Consider the following 25253-nt stretch of genomic DNA (forward strand, 5'->3'; position numbering starts at 1 on the left):
GTTTTTGAAAATTCTCTTGTTTTTTTTTTTCAAGAAGATTTTATATAAATTATAAAATATAAAATAAAATTATTATATATAAATGCTGATATTATTTAAGAACATGTTTTAGCAAATTAATTCTAAGGCTGTAACACAGAGGGTTGATGTCACATCGTATAATGTAACAGACACTGTGAAAACATGTGGCCTGCGCAACCATCCTTTTCTTGTGTAAGGAACAGTACTTTGAATAATTTGCCACTTGATGTATAGTAACATGCTACACCCCTTTCTCTTGATCCAGACAGTTTTACATTTTCTACCTAGAGCCACCATTTTGTCATGTTCCGTGTGCCCCTCACTGATCACCTGACAGGAAAAAATGCAACAGGATGAGATGTGGGAGTAGAAGTCACAACTCTGTCCATTCATTGGCTTATGTAACCTAGCATGTATGTCTGCACTTAGTTTGTGTGAAAGCTGTGCCTCATACGAGGGCAGACTAGTATATTTTTTGAATATGGCATTATCCAATGCAACATGTAACTAGAAAATAACTAATAAATGTTGGGCTCATTGGGCAATAATATTTTATTTTAATAGGCAAATTCTAAAACTTGCATATTATTATTCCAAATAAAGGGTTATTGTATATGTGTGCCACCATTTTGTGTATGCTTGTCGACAACAGGAAGGTGTGCGGTATTTTTCTGTTGGCATAACTGTGATACTAAAGGAAGCTACTTATATATAAATATATATCTGCTGTACGCAAACATACAACCCTTTATATAATAGCTGGCACCCTGCAATCATTTTCTCTTTCTAGTTCTGGTGAGTGAGAATGAAGGTGTATTGTTTCCATGTGTTTACTACAGGCGTATGGTTTATTCAAATGCAGTGGATTGGCAATGCTGGCTACAGATAAAGGGACAAACAATGGTGGTAAATAACATTTGTGTTTCCTTTGTCATGGCATCTCACGAGGAAGAAATCAAAATGGCTGCTGAATTCCCCTAGCATTTTGAATAATTAATTGTTTCAATTACAGCAAGCTTTCTATTTCTCCGTGAAAATCCCGACAAGTACACTAAATATATATTGAGTTAGTTGGTGTATGATATAAACTGGGCCTCTTCAAATCCTTGTTCTGCCAATATCTGGTTATAAACACCTATTAAAACAAAAACACTGCATTAGAAATAATAGCCACTAAACTATAGGCTTTTAGTTGCTTATAAAATCTTATTTTATTGCCTGCTGTGGTTACTCATTGTAAATTAGTCAGTCTGATGTCATTTCTGGCAGCAGTTATCATCGCTAATTTGAAGAATAGACCGCAAATGATCTGAGTGGATTTCACAAAGTATTGTATGAAGTACTACAGTATGCTGGAAGTTTTATTTTCTGTTCCTTGGAGACAAAGGAACTGTCTTTGTCTCACCTCTTCACGTACACTTTGCTAGAGCTCAGTATTACAAATACTTTTAAAAGTTTTTTTACTGCTTCAACAAAAATGACTAGAATTTCACATTACAAGGGGAAAAAAACAACTACTGCCATCAACTGGCAGATTCAGGGAATGACGTGTAGCACTGAACAGCTGATCTATGCATGCTTTGCCTTAGGCATTACATTGCAACTGAAATATTAAAATAGTGATTTAAGTATACTTTTTTTCTTTGCTGTTTGTTGTAATATTCCATATATTCAAGACCAATATAGTTGTATAATCATCCATATAATACAGTGTATTATATGTTATTAAACCACAGTGTTATACAAAAAAAGAACCATATACGCCTTGATTAGTTTTTGCTGTCTGATTTTCCTAAACCAAATTATATTTATTTAGTTGAATGCTTGAAGATTTTTATTAAAACAAAAAAACTTATATTGCTTGAGTTACTTTCATCACAGTGTGACCCAAGGTGTAATTTGGCCATTAGAGTGCAACGCTGGAGAGTTGATGCATTGAAACACCAGTAGCATCCCCGAAGTATCCATCATAGTTAACAATTCCACTATCACCCCCTCTCCCCAGGCCCGGTGCCTTGGGGTTATCCAAGATTCTGCCCTGTCATTCACTCCTCATATTCAGTCACTTATTAAATCATGTCACTTCCACCTAAGGAACATATCCAAAATACGATCATTTATCACCCAAGACGCTGCCAAAATTCTTATTCACTCTCTCATCATATCGCGTCTAGACTACTGTAACTCTCTTTTAATCGGCCTCCCCCTCCAGAGACTGTCACCTCTCCAGTCCATAATGAACACTGCTGCGAGGCTCATACACCTCAGCAACCGCTCATCCTCTGCCTCGCCATTCTGTCAATCCCTGCACTGGCTTCCGTTACCTTTCAGAATCAAATTCAAATTAATGACACTGACTTTCAAAGCACTTCACAACTCTGCTCCACCCTACATCTCTGAACTCATCTCTATATACTCACCCACTCGCTTACTTCGCTCCTCTACTGACCTGCTACTCAACTCTTCTCTCATTACCTCCTCACATGCTCGCATTCAAGACTTTGGAAGGGCTGCACCCCTCCTCTGGAACGCTCTCCCACGATCTGTCCGACTTTCTCCCAACCTTTCTGCTTTCAAAAAATCTCTGAAAACGCACTTCTTTCGAGAAGCCTACCCTCACTCTGCTTAACTACCAAACGCAACACCACATACAACACCACATTTCTCACCCACTTACTTCGATCTTGCCCACTCCCACACCTTGTGTATTACTCCCTTCCCTTTAGACTGTATGCCTATGCATAGGGCCTTCCTCACCTCTTTGTACCTGTATTGATTGTGATGTTTGTTACTCCATATATTCTATGTATGTAATTCATGTGATGTAGTTGTATAATCACAGTTACTTTACAGTGCTACGCAATATGTTGGCGCTATATAAATACATGTTAATAATTGGGTTTCAGAAGAAAAAGGTCAGGCCACTGCTTGTTTCACTTTTATTGTGTATTAAATCAGTGTAAAAGGCAGAGTTAGAAGTCATGTTATGTCAGCCCTGATTTACACGAGGCCTGTGATGAATGTTCTCTGCAGACTGCTGTTGTGCCCCTTACAGATAATGTTTGATTAAATCCATGCCACATGAAGTTCTGGTGGCTGATGACCTCTGACATTTGACCTAAAGACCTGAGCTGTTCTGGAAAGGGAACTACTGTCTGCTGTCTGATAACCCTAAAGACACAATTCAGATTGAGGTGACCTTTCACTGCTCCAGGGATCAGGAAGGCGCTTTGGAATACAGAGGATTTGTAGCTTAAGTGGAATCCCTTTAATGCAATGTGTGTACGTCTTTGGGGCTTATTAAATAACATTCGAATGTTCATGAATCAAACTTTTTCTCGAAAAAATTGGTGTTGTTTTATTACTCTAAAAATGTTTAAAATTTGATATTTATCATTTGTAAAAACCACAAAAACGCAAAAATTAAAAGTTGTCGCGATACCATAGAAGTCAATTCGAGCTGTGCTAATCCTATTGGAACTTTTTTTTAGCCATTCAGACTTTTAGAGGGTTTTTTTTTAATTGTCCGAATCTGCTTTTTAAAGGTTTTCGAGGTGCTCATATTTTTTTCGGATTGGTCAGTGTTCTTTTTTGCATTCATGCTTTTTATATTCAAATCTTTTAGTAAATAACATGGCATTCATAGTTTTAAAGAGAAATTAGTTTTTTTGTGGTATCTAAAACCACTAAAATGTTCCAAACTTCAAGTGATATTGGCACATTACTATAAAAATAGGAATTTGTCGGTATCAGTGAAAAGAAGCTGCATGCGAATTATAAGCAGCTCCCCAAGCGGGCGCCCACTCTGCCTAACCCTAGTTCTGGCCCTGATAGAAAAGCCCAATCAGCTCCACACCAGCCCACTAAATAGTGACTTTCTATGGCATGTTATGGAAGCCCCTCTGGCATTTGCCAGAACCCACAGATTGCCAGTCCGGGCCTGCTCCAGCCTATGGAGGGATTGTGCTGCCCCCAGCCCAGCGTGACTGAAATAACTCAGGAAGATGATTTAACTGTGTCGAAAGGTTGTCTTTACTAAGGTTCACCGGGCTGGGACGGCTTTGGCAAGCTTTTAGCTGCTTATATTTCGGGTGCAGCTTCTTCCAACACATTCCTATTTTTCTAGGAATGTGTCAGTATGACTTTAAGGTGACAAAGCAATATATTACAGATGACTTATTTAATCAAGGTTTAAACTACCTTTTAAATGACCTGGTTTAATTTTATTATTTTTTATACTTGTAATCGAACAACATACTGCCAAGTTATTTTCCTCTCATCCGGAATTACAGAAAAGGGGCCTGGGAAGATTGTGCTATAACAGAGAAAACTACAGTATGTAGATCAGCGTAGTCCGACTTGTTATCCACCAGTTGTAGTTATACTGTTAAAAACCACTGATACATGGAGTCTTGACTTAAATCTTAATATCTAATAAATGTTAAGCAACAATAGTTAACAAACAGCATATTATGTAAAATAAGCCTTGTTTAGCTACTATTCATCATTCACAGTAGTTTCATAAATACATTTTTATTTTTATAAATAAATATAATAATAATAATATTACTGAAAGATGCCCAATTTAGATTTTATATTTCAAACATCCAGTTCTTGTCTGTTGCACAAAGATGACTCTGGAACTGTTCCCATGCAGAACTAAAACATTGGTCATTGGCTAGAAATGGTAAAGTAGTGTAGGGCAGTTTCTTCCTAGTGTGAAAAGTTAAGAAATGGTTCTGTGAATGTAGTAGAATTATTCTACTCCTTTGGGCCTTTTTCCTTGTGCTTAAAGCAAACGTCTGGAGTCTCTAAACTGATTGTAAGACCTAATGAACTAGAAAATTAAAACAAGCTGCAATTTCCCAACTAAAGTTCAGATGCCTTTCTAACCGACTAGGCTCCATTTCAATCATCAGTATTATTTATACAGTGCCAGAAAGCTATGGTACAATAATATTATAACAAACAAGGGGCAATCATTTAGCAAACAGGATGAAACAATACAACCTAATTCCTTTACAACCTTAAGGAATGGGATACAATTTTTCCTTGCTGGAAGCATTATATATATAGCCATTTTCAGTAACATTTCAAGAAGGGCAGAGTGTAATCCTGCTTAATCACATTTCACAGTAATGAAAGCATAGAAAGTAGACATTACAGGTAGACATTAGAGATAGACTATGATATGTATCCTCTGTCAAAGAGTGCATTTGTAAACATTTTCTTTATACATTTTAATACAAATACAACCTATGTAATATCTGTATCTCAACTGAGTTCATTGGAAATGATACCACCATCCAGTAAATTTGTGCAGTAATGGCATTTTAAGTACAGGTATTTTTCTGATAATTTTGGGGACAACTGTCTTTTTACAGTCTTTATGTCCCCCTCTGTGTTCCTACTTATTTTAAAAGTAGCCTTCTTGTTTGAAAGCTGAATATCACAAATCTCAACAAATAAATCTCAATTCTGAAGGGGATTATTAACTGTAATCGTTCTGTTAAATATATCATAAATTAAGAATTCATATATTAAAACCAGTTTTATTTTATGCAACTCTCAGCAATCTGGAGTGAGGAACAAATATGTTGGAAGAGGAAACAACAAAGGTGGAACCATGAGGAATTCTGCAATTATCACTGAATATTAAATATAATTAAATATAAGCAACATTTTCCCCTATTTCACTTCCCTAAAAAATTATCAAAATTGTGTACAAATTTTTTAAAAAGTTAAATGTTGCCAAAATGTCACCATTTCTTTAAATCCTGTCACGGTTTGGATATTTAGAAATTAATAAATTGGAGCCAATGGGCATTTTTTCCTGGTGAAAAAAAAATGTTTCACCTAAAAATACATGGAGAAATTCTAATTCTAATAATGCTGTTGCCATTTTTTCTTGCACAAAAAACTTTTTCATCACAGGTAAAGGAGTTGTTATTTAGAATACTGTGGTTTTCCAGGGGTCTTTCTGTAATTTGGATCTCCATAAAATCATTTAAATGTTAAATAAGTCCAATAGGACTGTTTTGCCTCCAAAAAGGTTTAATTATACCTTCGTTAGGATCAAGTACAAGGTACTGTTTTATTATTACAGAAAGAAAGGAAATATTTTTTTTAAAATGTGGATTATTTGGATAAAATGCAGTCTATGATAGATGGACATCCCATAATCTGGACTTTCTGGATAACAGGTTTCTGTACTGTTATTAGTGTTTTTCTCATCTGTTTTTTTTCCTATGCAAAAAAATACATCTCTTTTTCCAGCAAAACGAAATGCATGGCAAAATTCTAGCACAGATTCGCTAGAAGCATACAGTTTTTTCCAAAACCGTACTGGGTGGAAAAAAATTTGCTCATCCCTAATACTAATGTTGAGTGGACTGCAATTCATCAATCTACTCAAGTCTAAGCTAATGTGCTGTAAAATTGCAGGGGCAGATTTTGTAGGTCACAATTCCAAAATTATTGCCACTGGATATTTTAAAGGAGACAGGATTTCCGTGCCCAATCGGTGATGTAACTGGTCAGAGAAAATGTGATGGAAATGGTGTACAGATATGGGACCTGTCATCCAGAATGCTCGGGTCCTGGGGCTTTCCAGATAATGGATCTTTCCGTAATTTGGAATACCTTAAGTCTAATAGAAGTCTAATAAGTCTAATAAGTCTAATAGAAAATCAGGTAAACATTAAATAAAACCAACAGGCTGGTTTTGATTCCAATAAGGATTAATTATATCTTAGTTGTGATCAAGTACAAGCTACTGTTTTATTATTACAGAGAAAAGGGAAATCATTTTTATAGATTTGGATTATTTGGATAAAATGGAGTCTATGGGAGACGGCCTTTCCGTAATTCTGACCTTACTGGATAACGGGTTCCCGGATAAAGGATCCTATATTTGTACAATATAAATGTTTCATGTAGGCAGAAGGGCTCCAGCAGCAGAAGATGCATTTTTAATAATTCAGCCTATCTTTAAAAATGCAGTGTGCACATTCCTGAATTATAAACTAATTAAGTCTATGGCACACTTAGGGGCAGATTTATCAAGGGTCGAAGTGAATTCAAGAGAATTTTTGAAGTAAAAAAATTCGAAATTAGCAGTAATTTTTTGGATACTTCGACCATCGAATAGGATACTACGACTTCGAATTTACTTCGATCCGAATTAAAAATCGTTCGACTATTTGACCATTCGACCATTCGATAATCGAAGTACTGTCTCTTTAAAAAAAACTTCCACTTCAATACTTCCCAACTTAAACCTGCCGAATTGCTGTTTAGCCTGTGGGGGACCTCCTGTGTGTTTTGCTACGTTTTTTTAAGTCAAAGGATTTTTTGGGAAAATCATACGATCCCATGATAAAATCGTTCGAATCGTTCAATTCGAAGTACGATCGGAGTGCGATCGTACGATGTATAAGATCCTCTGACTTCAAATTCGAATGTTGGAGGATTCTATTCGATGGTCGAATTTCGAAGTTTTTTCTACTTCGAAATTCGACCCTTGATAAATCTGTCCCTTGGTCTATAGAGAGTGCCAAACAATTCTTTTAATGTCCCTTGTATGATTTTAGCATTTAAGAATGCTATTGCTGCATCTTTAACTAGGTGAAAGCCTATTATTCATTTATGGGGGTTATTAACTAAAACTCAAAATCATCTCAAATTTTTATTGAATCAAGCTCGACCAAACTCCCATCCATGATGTTATCTTTTTCATCAATAAAATAACTCAAAAAGTTAGGTGGAGAAAAAAACCTCAATAAAATTGAGAGAAAACCCGAATCGTATTAATTTTTCATATTTGATACGTGAATCGCTCAATCTTTTTGGGTTATTGGCTGAAAACCCCTGAATCAGATCGCAGATCGCAATATGTTAAAATTGTAATGGGACATGTCCCATTGACTTATACATGACCTCAACAGGTTTGAGATAGCGGAGTTTTGGGTTTGGACTTTTTGCAGCTTTGGGGTATACGATATACGAAATCTCCAAAAAATGGAGGGGTTTTTCCTCTTAAAGATTTTTGCCCAAAAAGCCTTGACCAGAAAAAATCAAGTTTAGCAAATAACTGCCTTAGTGTTAATATGTTACCAAAATATTGTCTATTTTGGACTCCAATCGCTTCAAAACTGTTGTGTGCACTTTCACAAACCAGAGGCCAGGGGTGGATTAAAAAGTAACTTTATTTCCCCAACATTTCTCCTCCTAGCGCGTTTCGTGTGTTAAAGGAAAACTATACCCCCAAAATGAACACTTAAGCAACAGATAGTTCATATCATATTAAGTGGCATATTAAATAATCTTATCAAACTGGAATATATATTTAAGTAAATCTTGCCCTTTTACATCTCTTGCCTTGAGCCACCATTTTGTGATGGTCTCTGTGCTGCCTCAGAGATCACCTGACCAGAAATACTTCAACTCTAACTGTAACAGGAAGAAGTGTGGAAGCAAAAGACACAACTCTGTCTGTTAATTGGCTCATGTGACCTAACATGTATGGTTTGTTGGTATGTTTGTGAGTACAGTGAATCCTACGATCCCAGGGGGCGGCCCTTATTTTTTAAAATGGCAATTTTCTATTTATGATTACCCAATGGCACATACTACTAGAAAAGTATATTATTATGAAAATTGTTTATTTACATGAAGCAGGATTTTACACATGAGTTGTTTTATGCAATATCTTTTTATAGAGACCTACATTGTTTGGGGGGTATAGTTTTCCTTTAACACGTAGTCGTATGACTATGTTTCGACTGACGGCCAGGCCTCCCTAAGCTACGGGTTCGGGTCGTTGCACCCAAACCAGAGTCGTGGAGTGGTGAGTAACCTGACTTGAATGCCTATGAGAGTAACAATTTAAGCGACTGGTCCGGGCATTTGCACCTGGACCCACCCAGTTACAAGGTGAGCGATCATAAGAAGGATTTCTGTGTGTTACCTCATTGTATTAAAATTATTGGCCGAGGGGTTAGAACACATCCTAAAAAGTCTTTTGGACTCCACCACAAAAATATGTCTGATATTAACTACTTTGGATTACCTTCTCTGCTGAAGACTGTAGACAGAAATGTTATTACTGTAGCTGATGTTATGTGAGAAACAAATGCAATTTCAGGCCATTTACTGTAATAGTCTATAAAGGTTACAGCAAATCTACAATCTATAGGAGCATCTGTAAAAGGACTGACAATATCAATAGCAAGTTTTTCCCATGCTGAATCAGGGAATGGTACTGACTGAAGTGGTGGTGTTTGTGTGATAGCTGTTTTGTCATGATTCTGACAAGTAACACAAGAATGAATGGCAGTTACCACATTAGCATCCATTGCTAGCCACCAGTATAGTTCTCAAAGTCTTTGTTTTGTATGTACAATTCCTTGATGACTCTCATGTGCAAGTTGCATGAGCTTTTCTCGCAAGGTCTCTGGTACCAGTAAACGATGGGCTCCACGGACAGCATAGCCCTCTACTAAGGACAGTTCGTGTCTAATCCTGAAGTAAGGTTGAAGATCAGGACTGAGTTTCTTCTCAGCATTTGGCCATTTGCTTTGTAATATGTCCCGTAGTTTTACTTGAATTGGACATGTGAGGCAAGCTTGCTTAAAATCAGCAGCTGTAACTGTAGATGATAGTAAATCAGTCAATGCTACAACTTCTATGTCCTCATCCAGTGTATCAGAAGCTGCAGGTAAAGGTAAACGTGACAAACAATCAGCAGTAACATTTTTCAAACCTGGTTTGTATTGCATTTTGTAGTTGAAATTCAGTAGCCTTGCTGACCATCTAGCTGTACGTTCTCCAGCTCTTCCTAGTCCCTTTGTTGTAAGCAATGTAGTTAAAGGGCTATGATCAGTGCATAAGGTAAATTCTCTACCTCATAGGTAGGTTCTCCATTTTTCTGTTGCCCAAACACATGCTAGAGCTTCTTTTTCAACAGTGGAATACTTACGCTCTGTCTCTGTAAGTGTTCTGGATGCAAATGCAACAGTTTTCTCTGTATGATCAGCATGGATCTGTGTGAGAACTGCACCAACGCCATAGTCTGAAGCATCTATAGTAACCATAGTGGGTAGTGCAGGATCAAATAAAGCTAGCGATGGACTGTTCACACTTAGCTGTTTCACTATTTCAAAGCTATGTTGAGCAGACTCTGACCACACCAGACTTAAATTTCCATGTAGTAGTGCTCTAAGTGGTTCCACAACTGAAGGATAGTTGGGAATAAACTTAGAATACCGTCAAGTAAGACCTAAGAAAGCTTGTAAGGTCTGGAAGTCAGACGGAGGAGGTGCTTGTGTAGCGTTGACATGGTCAGGGTCAGGCAGTAATCCATCTTGTGAGATTATATGAACCAAAAATGACAGCTGAGTTTGTCTGAAGTGGCATTTGGAAAGGTTCAGTTTCAGTGCTGCAGAATCCATGCATTCCAGAACCTTTTCTAGGTACTTGTCATGAAGATCCATAGTTGGAGCGTAGACCATTATATCATCCAAGTAGCTTTCTACACCAGGTATGCCATGGAGTATAGAAGACATCAGTCTTTGAAAACAACTCGGTGCTGAAGCTAGTCCATCAGGTTACAGGCTTGAACTGAAACAAACCATCATGGGTGATAAATGCAGTGAGGTCTCTACTTTCCTTATGTAGTAATACTTGATGATAAGCACTCTGAAGATCCCGAGTAGAAAAGAAGTTTGCTCCTCGGAGTTCTGAAAATATTTCCTTTATGTGTGGCAAGGGATGATTATCCATAACAACTGCTTTATTAGGTTCACGGAGATCCACACACAATCAAATACCTCCAGTTTTCTTCATTGTTACAATTGGTGAAACCCATTCGGAGGATTCTGGTTTTTCAATCACATCTTGCTCTACCAGTTTCCTTAGTTCCTGTGAGACAGTCTCCCTTATAGAGTAGGGAAATTGCCTCAATTTCTGGCATACTTGTTTTACATCTGGTCTCAACTTAACTTTGTGTACAAACTTCTTTGCACAACCCAGTGAAGTGTTGCTTTGTGGTGAAATTTTAGACTCTGGCTGTGTGGCAGGCACTGGTGCTGTAGTAATGAGACCATCAACTAATTGTAGGTTTAATGCAGCAAAGAGATCCCTTCCAAGTATAGCAGTACCCTTATTCACTATGTAAAAGTCAGATTTTGCAGTATTTGATTCAAATTGTACAGTCACTGGCAAGCAACCAAGCACAGGGATTGGATCCTTTAAGTAACTGACCAGGGCAGGTGCAACAAGCAGATCTTTTGCAAAGTATTTCAAGAAAATATCCTTTGGTAGTATAGAAACAGCTGAACCTGTATCAAGCATCAGGTTAATGGAGTGTCCCTTGTCAGCAGAAACAGTATTGACACTGACAGTGCATATAAACTTGTCTGGAATATGTACCAGCTTTATCCACACTTAATACTGTAACATTTATAGTAGTGACTTCATGAACATCTTTAGCAGAACTACAGCAGATCTTAGCAACATGTCCTACTTTTGTGCATTTGTGGCACTGTTTAGCTTTTGCAGGACATGTAACATGATTTGCAGTGTGTTGTGTTGAACCACAGCGAAAGCAGAATTATGTATTTGTATTTGCTGTATGGTTTTGCAGTGTAGGTGAATCCCTTTTCTTAGCACTGTATTTTGCCTGTGGCTGTGCATTATTAGGCCACAGTGCTGAATTCACAGTCTGTACATTCCCAGCAGTTCCATGACTGAGAGTTTTAGCCTCTGTCACTGCTGTTTCAATTTGGCTAGCAACTGTAATAGCCTTTGCAAGGGTTAAATCCTGCTCTAAGAGAAGTCTCTCTCTAATGCGAGTTGAGTTTGTTTTTTCCACTATTTGGTCTCTTAGTATTTCATCTGTTAGAGTCCCAAACTCACAGGTAATAACCAGCTCTCTCAAAGCTGCTACAATTTGGTCTGTGGATTCGCCATTACGCTGTCCACGTTGATGGAATTTATATCTTTCAGCAACAACATTTACTCTTGGCACAAAAAGTTCTTTATAGCAGTAAGAGCAGTTTCATAAGTATCATCAGGTAATGCTACTTATTCACTGCTCCCGGGCAGTGAATAAGTAAAGCACGCTTTCTAGCAGCAGAAATCTCCTCTTGGTCAGCAGCAATAATGTAATTTTCAAACATACGGATCCAAGCAGTAAAAGGTATTGTAGGCTCACCAGGGTTTGGAAGAAAAGGTGACGGCTGCTGCAGAGGTATCCTTGTCGCCATTTGTTATGTTTTGGGTTTGCTTTATTAGCAGAGTCATGCAGGCATTACACAACAGTAACTTTCACTTTTAAGCTGTATGAAGTATGCACAGTATAAGTCTGGGCACAGTGACATCTACAGGCCATTTGTATAAACACCACAACTCCTAGTTGGGGCCATAGCTGCCCATGCTAGTTACCTTGCTCTCTTACATTTCCTAGAGTGTACTATTACACCACTAGGCAACACACTACCTAAACTCAGCACCTCTTCCAGGAGATGACTCTACTGCTGCAGTGCCTTCTACTCATCTTGCTTCCCATGACACATCTCTGAAATCACTTTCTGAAACTTACTATTCTCCACCCACTGGGAACTTTCCCTCACAACTGTAATCCTATAGCTCCCCCTAGTGGCCAACCTAAACATATGTATTAACCATTACTTAAACATTTTATTCTATTACAGGCCCCCCACATGAGTCTGCCTGCTATGACTGCTTACCATGTGTAAGATTTAAAAGATATCACTATAGAGAATAACTGGTCCCTGCATTTTGTACACCTCAAATTCAAACTTTAACATCCTGCATTGTTCACACCTGTAATCCCCCTGCATTGGTCACTCCCGTAACACTCTATTGTTCACACCCTAAAGCCCTATACTGTTCACACCTCAGACCTAGACTGAAAGTGTCCACATTGTTCACCTGCCCAAACTCATACAAACTGCTGAAGGGGCACCGACATTGTGTCACTGTATGTAGTACAGTATGAATTGTTCATCTTAGAATGGTCCTGATAGGTTTCCCTTTCTCCTGCTCTATTCTGCCTTCCCTATGCTCCCTGTGTGTGTCATATTCTGCCTTCCTTATGCTCCCTGTGTGCACCATACTCTGCTTGTCCTGTGTTCCCTGTGTGCCATACTCTACCTGCCCTATTCTCCTTGTGTGTCCATATACTCTGCCTGCACTATGCTCCCTGTGTGTGCGCCATACTCTGCTTGCCCTATACTCCCTGTGTGTGTGCCATACTCTTCCTGCCCCATGCACCCTGTGTGTGCCATACTCTACCTGCCCTATTCTCCGTGTGTGTCTGCCATACTCTGCCTGCCCTATGCTCCCTATGTTTGCCATACTCTGCTTGCCCTATGCTCCCTGTGTGTGTGTGATACAGTCTTCCTGCCCTATGGTACTTGTGGGACATGAGCCTGGTAGGATTTGTTCTGAGGGTTTGTTAGCATTTTGAAATTGTTGTTAGGGGCCCCTAAGGTGTTTAATCATGCACTAGGGGTGCTGTGCCACAGGGGAGGAGGAGACATATGGATTAAAGGGTATGTTTTACATTTTTCACATATGAGTGATGAGAATATCCCTACAGTGAGCACCAACCATTTGGTTTTTTTGGAGTGCTACCACCATTGATGTGGATATGGTCCTAAAAGTTCTTGTGGTAACAATGGTTAGTTTTAAAACAGGTAGTGGTCAACATTGGCTTCCATTATCAGCCCTCCACCACGTAGGCCAGAAAAATTCCGGCCCTTGGTACCACAGAAGTTTGACAGCACTGTATTAGAAGAATGTAGCAACTTCGGGTATGGATCCGAAGAGGAGGGAGCAACGAAAGTGGAGCTCCATGTTACCGCTATTTATTTCCTGCAAACTATAAGCTGAAAACCTACCTTATTTTATAGTCCAACTTCTCCTGTTCCCCTGAAGGTTACTGGTAATCTCCAGTTCTGCGCTTACGCTGTCTGTTGTTACACAAAGGAGAGAAACCTTAATCTTGCTTTGTCTGAGGTGTATGGCAGCCATTCTCCAACTGCTCGGTGAGCCATTTACTTCCCCCGAAGAACTTTATGTTTATGCTTAGCACTGCAGTGACATGTTTAAAAAACCTGGGCAAGGTTTTTCCCTATACCTGCGAGCACTTATTGAAGATCAGTACCTGTGGAAATTCCTATTATACTCCTGTGGAGGTGTGCTGTGGCCATTTTGTATACATACAATATTTTAACTTTAAAGATACTTATTGTGGTATTTCTTTGGTGAAGGAGCCCTTACATTAGCCTCACTGGTAAAGACAATGGGCATTTCATACACGCTACAGTAACTTCAAATACTATCTCTCTTGGACTTTTTTTTTGCCTACAGTGGGTTACTGGAAGTTTCCTGATCTATATTAATGTGAGATTGTATTATTAATCTGGAAGCACCTACAGACGTCCCTTATCTTTCTCCTGGCTACTTCAGAGTTCCTGAGTAAATAATGAAAAAAAAAATCTTGTACACATCCTTTTGAAATATTATCCTGCAAGGTTTCTTTTAATACATAACATTAGTGGAAATTGCTACATTCTGAGAGGAATATGTTCACTTAAACGGTAATATGAGGATAACAGGTATTGAGACTGGATACTCCTCCATAGCGACAGGGAGTGGGTCACTGTGGGGGGTAGTGTGAGGTTTGCGTTCCCTTTGGTCCAGATGAGATTGCTAAGTAACAGATTGCCAACCTGCGACTGTTCTATATCTATCCAAAGAGGAGAGTGAGAGGTGACATGCCATTCCGACATCTGGGCCAATTGTGCTGCGATATAATCCAGTCGGAAATTTGGGGCTCACTTTCCACTTTTAAACAATTGAAAGGTATGGAAAGGAAAATTTCAGATTTACAACTTAAAGTTGATGATTTAGCAAAAAGAGTCAGATGGAATAATCTAAGATTTATTGGAATTCCAGAATCTTATAACACAGATCCTTTCATTATACTTATTACTAAGACTATTCCGAGGGCACTCCACATTCATGAAAAACTCCCAAACATAAGATTTGAGCAAGTTCATCGCTTGGGCGCTCATTACTGAAGAACAATGAGATCTTTTTAACTTGTTTAGAGATAAGAAACAAGGTTGTCCTTTATCTCCCCTACTCTTTGATATAACTAACAATCCACTGATTAGATTCTTAAATATTTCAGATCTATTCCAATGTATCCGAGTTAATGGCAAACAGGGATTGTTTGTCCATATATTGCAATATATTTAAGATGGCCAACTATGTCAAAGTTATCCCTGGTCTGGCCAGTCCAGCACTGGCATTGACCTCATTAAGAATTCTATTACTTCATTATACATTTTACACAGGGATTACATTTTACCTGCTACTTGCTCATAATGTTAAGAGCATTTTTGATAGCTTATGTCACTAGCATATTGATTATGGTTGAGTGTCTTTTGTCTGTATGGCACCCCCGTTTAATGGTTTAAAATTTAGTGGTGAACACAGTATTCCATTTTTTGCTATAACTTCCACTTTTGTAGTATTGTATTGAAAGATTCCATTTGCACCTTTCTGTTTTGAGATATTATTACGGCAAAACTTGTGCAGCATTTTCAAAGAACACCCAAACTATGATCTGATGAAAGCACAACATGTTGTGGGGCACTGGTCTCCCATAGTTGAGTATTTGTCCAGTAAGGTTAATGATCCAGTAAGTCATTATTTCAGCTTTTCCAAGAAATTTCTATGGGCACACGCTAGCTGTACCTGCAATAGTGTGGTTCACTACAGTCTTTGTAATGAGGTTGCTAATAATACCAGCCATCCCAGCGGGTGGTCGTTCCAGGTCAGGTTTGAGGTCATTGGCAGGGCAATGGTGGGGAAAGCATTTGCATTAAAAGAAATAGAAGCCATCTGTTTGGTACATGTGTGTGTGTCTATATGGATATATGTGTGTGTGTTTGTGTGTCTGTGCATATGAGCTTTCAGCTTTTTAGTGGATTGAAATTCTGGGTTTTAAATTTAAATTTTTATATTTCATTTTTATAAAGGAAGGACAAATCTGTTTTTGATGCATTTTTTTGTTTTCTTTGGGCAGTAGATTTACAAAAATCATCCAGAAACAAATATCAGATCTTTGTATTAGTTCTATTATATATTTATGTATGTAATCTGTATGTTCAGTGCATACACCCATTTATTGTACTGCACAGCTGAATATAGCCAGCATTCATGACCTTCAAGTGCAGTTGAAGTCACAAAGTAAAGAAATCATTCTCATTCATTAAAGGTATTGCGTAAAATTATTTTTTTGTACTTTTAGCTTAGTTGCACTTGTCTGGTCCATCGTTCCTCAATATTGAGGGAATTTGAGGCTCATTTATAAACAGGGGCAAATTTGCATCTGGGCAGTAACCTTTAGCAACCAATGAGTGATTCGATTTTTTTTACCAGCTGCAGGCAGAACAATGGAAGCAAACATTTGCCCAATGTTTTAATTGACCCCCAAGTACCTATTGACAAGGTGAACCCTGGAGCTGACGCTACCTCCGAAATTGTGGTAGCTCCAGGGTTCTCACAGCAGCCTGCATCAATCAATTCAGCACACTTGTGCCTAAAGAACCAAACACATCATTTTGACAGGAAGTTACATAAGTGACACCTTCCATCTTTGTGTCTGTTTCATGTTCATTGCAAACACAACTGCGCACATGCTGTTCAATGGCACTGCTGTATTTATGAGGCTGGGGGTGAAAGTATAGTGCAAAGGAGCCCTGTCCTTACCGGCTGCCTTATGGTGAGCAGTAATGACAAAGCTGCCTTGTGCCTGCCAATGTTGTACTCTGCCCCAAGAACCACATTTTTGCAAATAACATGGTCCCATGTATGAAGAGTGCAACAAATGTGTTTCAAATCATCTTTGTTTTATGCTTGTGCCATTATGGATGAGCTATCCATGTACAAGATTTTGCAGCTTGCTGGTATTCTATCTTACTTTTGGTTTGCCTTCATTGAAGGTTCTGTACCTATCAAATACCTTACACAAAGTAGGTGACAAAGAAAATTTGTAAATTATTCAGAAATCCATACCCTAGTATGCCTAGTACTGGAATATTAATAAATGCTTCTACAGGGGTTTTCCAGATAAGACATATTTTTGTAATGTGGATCACCATACCTGAAGTCCTTTCAAAAATGATTGAAACATTAAAAAAACTCCCATGTGAATTCATACAGCTTAGTTTGGATCAAGTACAAGGTACTGATTTAGTATTACAGAGAAAAAGGAAATTAATTTAAAAAAAATTAAATTATTGCTAAAAAATGTTCAGAGTTCAGAGTTGGATAATGGGTCCCCATATAAGGTATCCCATGTCTGTTGTGATGAATGCATATCCCTAGTTCCCTAACTTTTTTAGTAACTTGTACAAGTGCATACATTTTACCCGAGAAATGCTACCAAGGTGCTTTCTTATGATTAATATGACTGAAGGTAAATACTCAAGACCACCATTTTGTAAGGTTACCTTGAAGGGGTATGGCCATTTAATGATCATAACCTTGTAACTAAAACACTTGTTTTTGAAAATGTATGCACTTACACAGATTCTAAATAACAATAATAAATACCATGGGACCAGAGAATGTTTATTCATCAATCCCCTTTTGTATGTTTGTACAAGTATGGGACCCGCCATACAGAATTCATGGGAGGGGGATAAGCAGTCTTTAGAGAATTTTGATCTCCAGATCTAAAGTCTTTTAAAAAACATTATTAAATAAACATAGTAGATTTTTTTTTTTGCAATCTTTTTTTTACAATCTGGATTTATGCAGCTTTGGATCAAGGACGAGGTACTGTTTTATTAATAGGAAAGGGAAATCATTTTTAAAAATTTAAATTACTTGCTTGAAATGGGCTCTATGGGAGATGGCCTTTCTGTAATTTTGAGCTTTCTGGATAAAGAGTTTCTGGATAAGGATTACTTTAGTAAAATTGACTGGATCAATTGCAGATCCATTGTACGTGCTCCCTCAGCCCCCTTTGTTAGTATTGTACTTTAGCAGAGATATTCTTTTGCAGGAAGAATGACTTCCATATGGTTGCAGAACCCCAGCACCTGTTCCTTTAATGGTGATCTTGGACTTGGAGACCTCTCCCCTATAAAAGCGGGGTGGGGTTTGAGCATGGAAGACCAATGCTTTGGTTAGGAGACACTTTTCCCAGGAAATGTAACCATGCAGGGAGGTGCCAGCCTATGAAACCTAAATACTTAATAATTAACAGGAAAATAGCATTTATCAGTCACTTGTTTTGGTTGTTTGTAGGACAGTTTGCCAGATTTTTGGGCCCTAGCTAGGCTCTTCCACAGCAACAATGTTTTGCTCCACAACTTACATTGCTAGCTTGCAGTCCGGGTTGCTAACTTGTATTTAAGCCAAGGCTACAAGTCGTTCTCCACATGCTCATGTGGTTTTCCTCACACAGTCCTTCATATATAAGAGGCAAGTTAAATGGCTTTTGATAAAACTGGCTATAGTGCATGTGTATATAATAGGGACCTAAGACTGTAAGCTCCAGTGATAGGTGTAAAGTGCTGTGGAATATGTCAGTGCTATATAAAGGATAAAAACATTTGCATAATTGAAATCCAAATGACTCTATGCCTGTGTGATTAGCTCTCAGCTTGCCCTTACATTAATTGTTAATATTACTGTGAAACACTTGCTAATGCCTGAAATAACATTTCCATAGCTACAGGACCAGTATGAACTGCATTTGATTGATCCTGTTTTTATGTTGTTTTATTGTTGAGCATTGTAAATTTTTAGATCAACTACAATTAATTCCAGCCTGTGTTTTTACAGCAACACATGGGTCATGGTCATGGGCCCATCAATCTAAGGGTCACAGGTTTGGCAATGTCCATTATGTCTGTTTGGTAGACTAGTAACTCAAATAAGACCAATAAGTCCAGGTCTTCCAGCAGTTAAAAGCAGTAATCTATATGTCCCACATGCCGTCACCACCCAAATATCATTTAATGGCTAACTCACAGGTTGATGCACACTGAAATCAAAATAACATGATCAATACTAATATATACATGTCACGAACGCCACCTGGAGCAGTTCCAGGAGCTCCGGGTGGCGCATCCGCTCCTTCCGGCGTCGCTCCCAAAATGGCGGCGCCCATGGCCGCCATGTGGGTAGCGGCGCCGGCGCAAACACGCCAGCGCTTCAACGTCGGCGTAGGGATGCCCATGAAGTCACTATGGTGCCAAATTCAAACTTAAAAGCGCAACTCAGACACCAGAATGGGGCCCAAGTATAGTACTCATTTTCTGTGTGTATTCTGGGTTCCCTGTGTACAGCTATTAGACTGTATCGTGTTCTTGATTGGTTCCTGACCCCTTGCCTGGACTGTTGGACTTTGCTATTATCTGCCTGCCAGTGAACTCTTGCCTGGACTCTGATTACCCCTTTTGGATTAACCCTTTGGACACCGCGACTTTCGACCCCTCAGAGGGCTTCCTCCTTGATCCGGACAACCTCCCTAGAGGGAGCTCCCGGCTGCCATTATTAACTACTATGTTGGAACTTGCATTGCAAACCTCACAGTAATGGAAACTGTACATATGCTTGGACTGAACACCTCCCTCTGCAGTTGGGTTCTGGACTTCCTGACCAACAGACCTCAGTCAGTCAGGATTGGAAACTTCATCTCCAGAACCACCACACTGAGCCCCGGAGCCCCTCAAGGCTGTGTGCTTAGTCCTCTTCTGTTCACTCTGTTGACGCATGACTGTGCAGCCACGCACCGCATAAATCACATCATAAAGTTCGCTGATGACCGTGGTGGGTCTCATCAGCAATAATAATATGTATGTCACCATACAGAGAGGAGGTGCAGTGGTTAATGGACTGGTGCAGAGCCAACAACATGTCTCTTAATGTAGACAAAATAATGGAGATGGCTGTTGACTTTAGGAAGACTAGGAGTGACCCCCTGCCACTGTACATCGACGGCTCTAATGTGGAGATCGTCAAAAGCACCAAATTCCATGGTGTCCACCTGGCGGAGAACCTCACCTGGTCCCACAACACCAGCTACTGAGCCAAGAAAGCCCAACAGTGCCTCTACTTCCTGTACAAGCTGAGGAAATCCCATCTCCTACCATGCATACTCAAAACCTTCTACAGAGGGACTATCGAGAGCATCCTGAGCAGCTGTATCACTGTCTGGGCTGGGAACTGCACTTTCTTAGAGTGCAAGGCCCTACAGAGGATAGTGAAGACAGCAGAGAAGATCATAGGTGTCTCTCTTCCATCCATCACGGACATTTATACCACTCGCTACACTCACTGTTCACACTCCTGTCATCTGGAAAAAGGTACCGAAGCATTAGGGCTGAATACTCAGGGACCGGACAGTTCTCTCTCACACACACATCTGCAATTTATCATGTTTTTTATCATGTTCTTACTACTGTCATATCACAATGATACACCCATCATGTCTGACGTTTAGCATTATTTACTAAACATATTACATCTGTGCACTGTATTGTCCTGTCTCTGCACTATGCTGTCCTGTCTTGCGGGAGTTGCTTATTTTTGCAATTGCACTTTTTGTCTGTGTCCGGTACATCTATGTTGTTTTTAGCACCATGGTCCTAGAGGAACGTTGTTTCGTTTCACTGTGCACTGTACAAACGTATATGGATGAAATGACGATAAACTCAAACAAGGCAAACAAGGTCTTGAGCTGTATTAAAAGGGGTATAGGGAGAATGAGGTTATTCCTCCACCGTACAGTGCTCAAACAGGACATTATTAACTTAGAGATGGTACAGAGAAGGGCAACTAAGCGGGTAAAAGGTATGGAAATCTTAGCAATGATGAAATACTGGCCAAATCGGGATGTTCACGATGGAGAAGAGGCATTTGAGGGGTGATATGATAACTATGTATAAATATATAAGGGGGTCATATAATAATCTCTCTAATGCTTTAGTTACCAGCAGGTCCTTACATCTGACAAGAGGGCGCCCATTCTGTTTAGAAGAAAGGAGGTTCCAGCTAAATATTCAGAAGGGTTTTTTACATTGAGAGCTGTGAAGATGTGGAATTCTCTCCCTGAATCAGTCGTACAGGCTGATACATTAGATAGCTTTAAGAAGGGGTTGAAAGGCTTTTTAGCAAGTGAGGGAATACAGGGTTGATAGCTCATAGTACAAGTTCATCCAGGGACTAGTCCGATTGCCATCTTGGAGTAGGGAAGAAATGTTTCCCCCTCTGAGGCAAATTGGAGAGGCTTCCTCCTTCCTATCCTTCCTCTGGATAAATAGCAGTTAGTCCGGTTATGTATAGACTTAAAAGGTTGAACTTGATGGATTTGTGTGTTTTTTCAACTTAACTTACTATGCTACTATGTTCATAGGGTTATGTAGAGTGATGTAAGGGTTTACCATAATGAATAAATCCTTTTTTTTTCATTATAAAGCAATGATGGATCTTTATTTTGTTCCCTCCACTTATTTCCGCCATTTACCCTTCTGGAATAAAGGTAATTCTCTCTTACTATGGTAATTGCCCCTGATAAGGAGGAGTTTGTTATTCAGGGATATATCTGTAAAATAGTATTTTCATAGTGTGATCATATTATAAATGTGTTCACCAACTGTATGTATGTATTTGGACTAGTTTTAACCTCAGAAATAAATCAGATGAAAGGTGTGTATAGGACTGGCCAGACCAGGGATGAATTTGACGTAGTTGGACAGCTTGAATATATTCCAATATATGTACAAACAATCGCTGTTTTGATTAAAGGAGAGGACATTTGTTAGTAGCTTAAAGGAGAATTCAACCTGTGGGGAAAAAAAACCGTACCCCCCACCCCAGGTAGACCCCCCTCCCTCCTCCCCCCAGGATAACTACCCCCCTCCCGGGGGAAATGCCCCATACTCCATACTTACCCCTCGGGGCAGATTCTTCCAGCGGAGTTGTACGCATCCATCTTCTGGCGCCTCTGTATGCTGACTGGGAGATCGGTATTTCTGCACATGCGCAGTTGGAGCAGTCTGCCAATTTGTGAGCCGGAAGATGGATGCGTACAACTCCACTGGAAGAATCAGCGCTGAGGGGTAAGTATGGAGTATGGGGCATGTCCTTTATAATGGGCGACTACAGAGGACATCTTTTCTTTGTATGAATTTTGTGACCAGACCCTTACTGGTTTAAAATTTTCCCTATGTACTTTGTGTATATATATATATATATATATATATATATATATATTCCCTATGTGTATTATATATACATATGTATACAGTTAGGTCCGTAAATATTCGGACAACTTTTTTCTAATTTTGGTTCTGTACATTACCACAATGAATTTTAAATGAAACAACTCAGATGCAGACTTTCAGCTTTAATTCAGTGGGTTGAACAAAAAGATTGCATACAAATGTGAGGAACTAAAGCCTTTTTTTAACCATTTGAAGATATTTTAACCCCCATGAAATTTTCGGGGTTTGACGCTTTTTTTTGTCTCGCAAAACTGTGCGGAACTCAGAGTTTTCAGGCATCAAAAAGGAAAATTCTTGTTTTTCTCGTGACAATCTGAAAAAGTCGCAGTTTCTCCCGATTCCGTTTTTAAGAATGTAAAAGAGAATAATAGTTTGAATGGGCATAGAAGAAAACATTTAAGAATTTAAGACATTCAGTGTGGAAACAGTGGCAGAACAATTAGGCAGAATGAAAAAAGGATTTGAGAACCTCCCCCAACCAAAATTTAGTATCTGTGGAACGAGTGGTTACTGACCTGTGCCAGCTGAAACTGAAGAACTAATCGTATGCTCTCAAGATTCAGAATGCAACCATAGTGAGAAGGATTGCGTAATTTATTTTGGCCCTCGCTTATCTGTACAATGTAGTTTATCAGCTATGAAAAAGCTTTAAAGCCACTCTGGAATAGAAGCTTTGTACAGAATAACTAGGTCCATTTCCTCTTCATATTATCATTATAAGTATAGTACTGATCCAGTGCTGCAAATCCAATCCAAATTTATTTGGAGGATGTGCATTAGGTAAGCCCCCACTATATATCTGAAGACCCCTGTCCCGTTTCAGCTCTCTTTTGACATAAGAAACCAGGAAGAATAAACCTCCACCTGAGTTTGTTTTGACCCTTTTTTCAGGAACATTTCAAATTCTTGTGGGAACTCACAGCCATTTCTTATTATTTTCAGCACAGAGGGCACTGACAAAAACAGTACCTCCTTACTAAAATAATTAGCTAAATTACAGATTATCTCAGTCAGAATATATATATATATATAGAAGATAAGGAGAACAATCTCTTTAAATATATGTCTTCATTTTTCATTACACAATCCCCTTTTGGCAGAAACAAATACTTGGCCCATAAGACACTGATATCTTTCTATATCATGTCTATTATATATATAAAGGATTATTGAATATATTGCAGTCAAATCTAATTGCATGTACATATGCAAAGATTCAAGCAGTTGCATGCATAAAATTGCCATTTCCAAGAAAGGTAAATATTTTCATAGGGAAACAAAAAAATACTGTAAGTAAAGTGATAGAGAATGTTTGGCAAATCTCACATATATGTCACCTTTATTGATATTGCATTTAGGTAACATACTAGTCTTTGTTCTACTGGACTGTTATCATTTAAGTTTCTGCATATAATAAAATAAAAATTCTAGTTATGTGAAAATAATATATAGATTATTTCATATGATGAATTATATTTTATATTCAACTGAATTTTTCCTTTAAATAATCTAAACTTTGATACCATATATTTGTTTTAATAGATTTACATGATTAAAGGTTTATTGCCTGGTTCAATAAATTACACTTGTCTTATATAAGAATTGGCACAATAACTTTTTTTTCCCCCCGGTGAAATCAAGAATATTACTCAAAAACTTTCAGTCCCTTTGGCAGCTGAAAGTTAATTAAGAAATAAAAGCAGGGGAAAATAAACACATTCGCACACTACTTGTGCAAAGTCACAGAACAAATGGTTTCACGTTGATTGGAAGGAATAAACCAAAGGGAAACGACATGCCATAGATTTAGAATAGGACCCTTGATTAAACTGGGAAGCAAAACAGCAAGGAGCATGATTGAGTGAGCAACATTTGGGAAAATCACAAGAGTGGAACAGTTTCTTGAATAAGTCCCAGATACAACACCTGTGGTCCATTAAATAAAATACATTATTTTAGTAATGTATGGTGTGTTTCATCAGTTTAGAGCAATCATTGTGGTAGAGATCCATGAGAATTGACACATAGCCAGCAGCCGTGTGTTATACTACGTCTTCTGTACATGGTGGTCCCATGCTTTACTCTGAATACTTTTTTTTTTATGCTTTTCTTTATGTAAACACATTCCTGATTTACTACTATTTGCTCTGGTAGCCTCTTTACCAGGACACCCATATGATGTATGATGGCATTTCTTGTGCAGCACAAGCAAGAGACATCACACGCAAGTTGGATGATAAATTATATAACTTGGATTTCTGTGCTACAAATAATTTTCAGATAAAATACTCCTGATTAGGTGACTTTGCTATTAAGTGTGAGATTATTTTTTTTAAAGAAAATGCTCTCAGTTTGAAAAGAATCTATCATGTGCATCTAGTATATTGAATACAAGTGCAGCCGCATATGTCGGTGTTGTTAAAGTAAAGGATAATATATTACATTTGTGTGTTTGTGAGTTGACAGCTAAAATGTAACTGTTAGTTTTCCAGAACACAGCTGTAGTTAAAATGCACATTTGATTGATTTAGGTGATGCTGAGATTGATATTATGGACTCTTTTAAAATCTGTCATCCTGATAGGATTGCCACTGGCCTTCATTTCTGTTACTTAAATCATTAGCATCAAGTATACTATTTACCAGTTGGGCCAGAAAATGCCAGTCAATGGGCAACCCAATTTCCATTGTGGTGTCCTTAAAGGCAAATATTGTCAAAGAGTTACATGTGTACAATAATGACCAATGAAAATGTAAGTGGGGCATTGGATAAAATAATTGAATCCGCCTCTCAAAAAAAAAAAACAATCTCTGAAACATATCTATAGACAAATAAAGCCATGTGATTGGTTTACAAGGCACATAAAGACAAACATTGCATAGAGTATAACTC

The sequence above is a fragment of the Xenopus laevis genome, chromosome 4L (assembly GCF_017654675.1).
Source record: "Xenopus laevis strain J_2021 chromosome 4L, Xenopus_laevis_v10.1, whole genome shotgun sequence".
Classification (NCBI taxonomy): Eukaryota; Metazoa; Chordata; class Amphibia; order Anura; family Pipidae; genus Xenopus; species Xenopus laevis.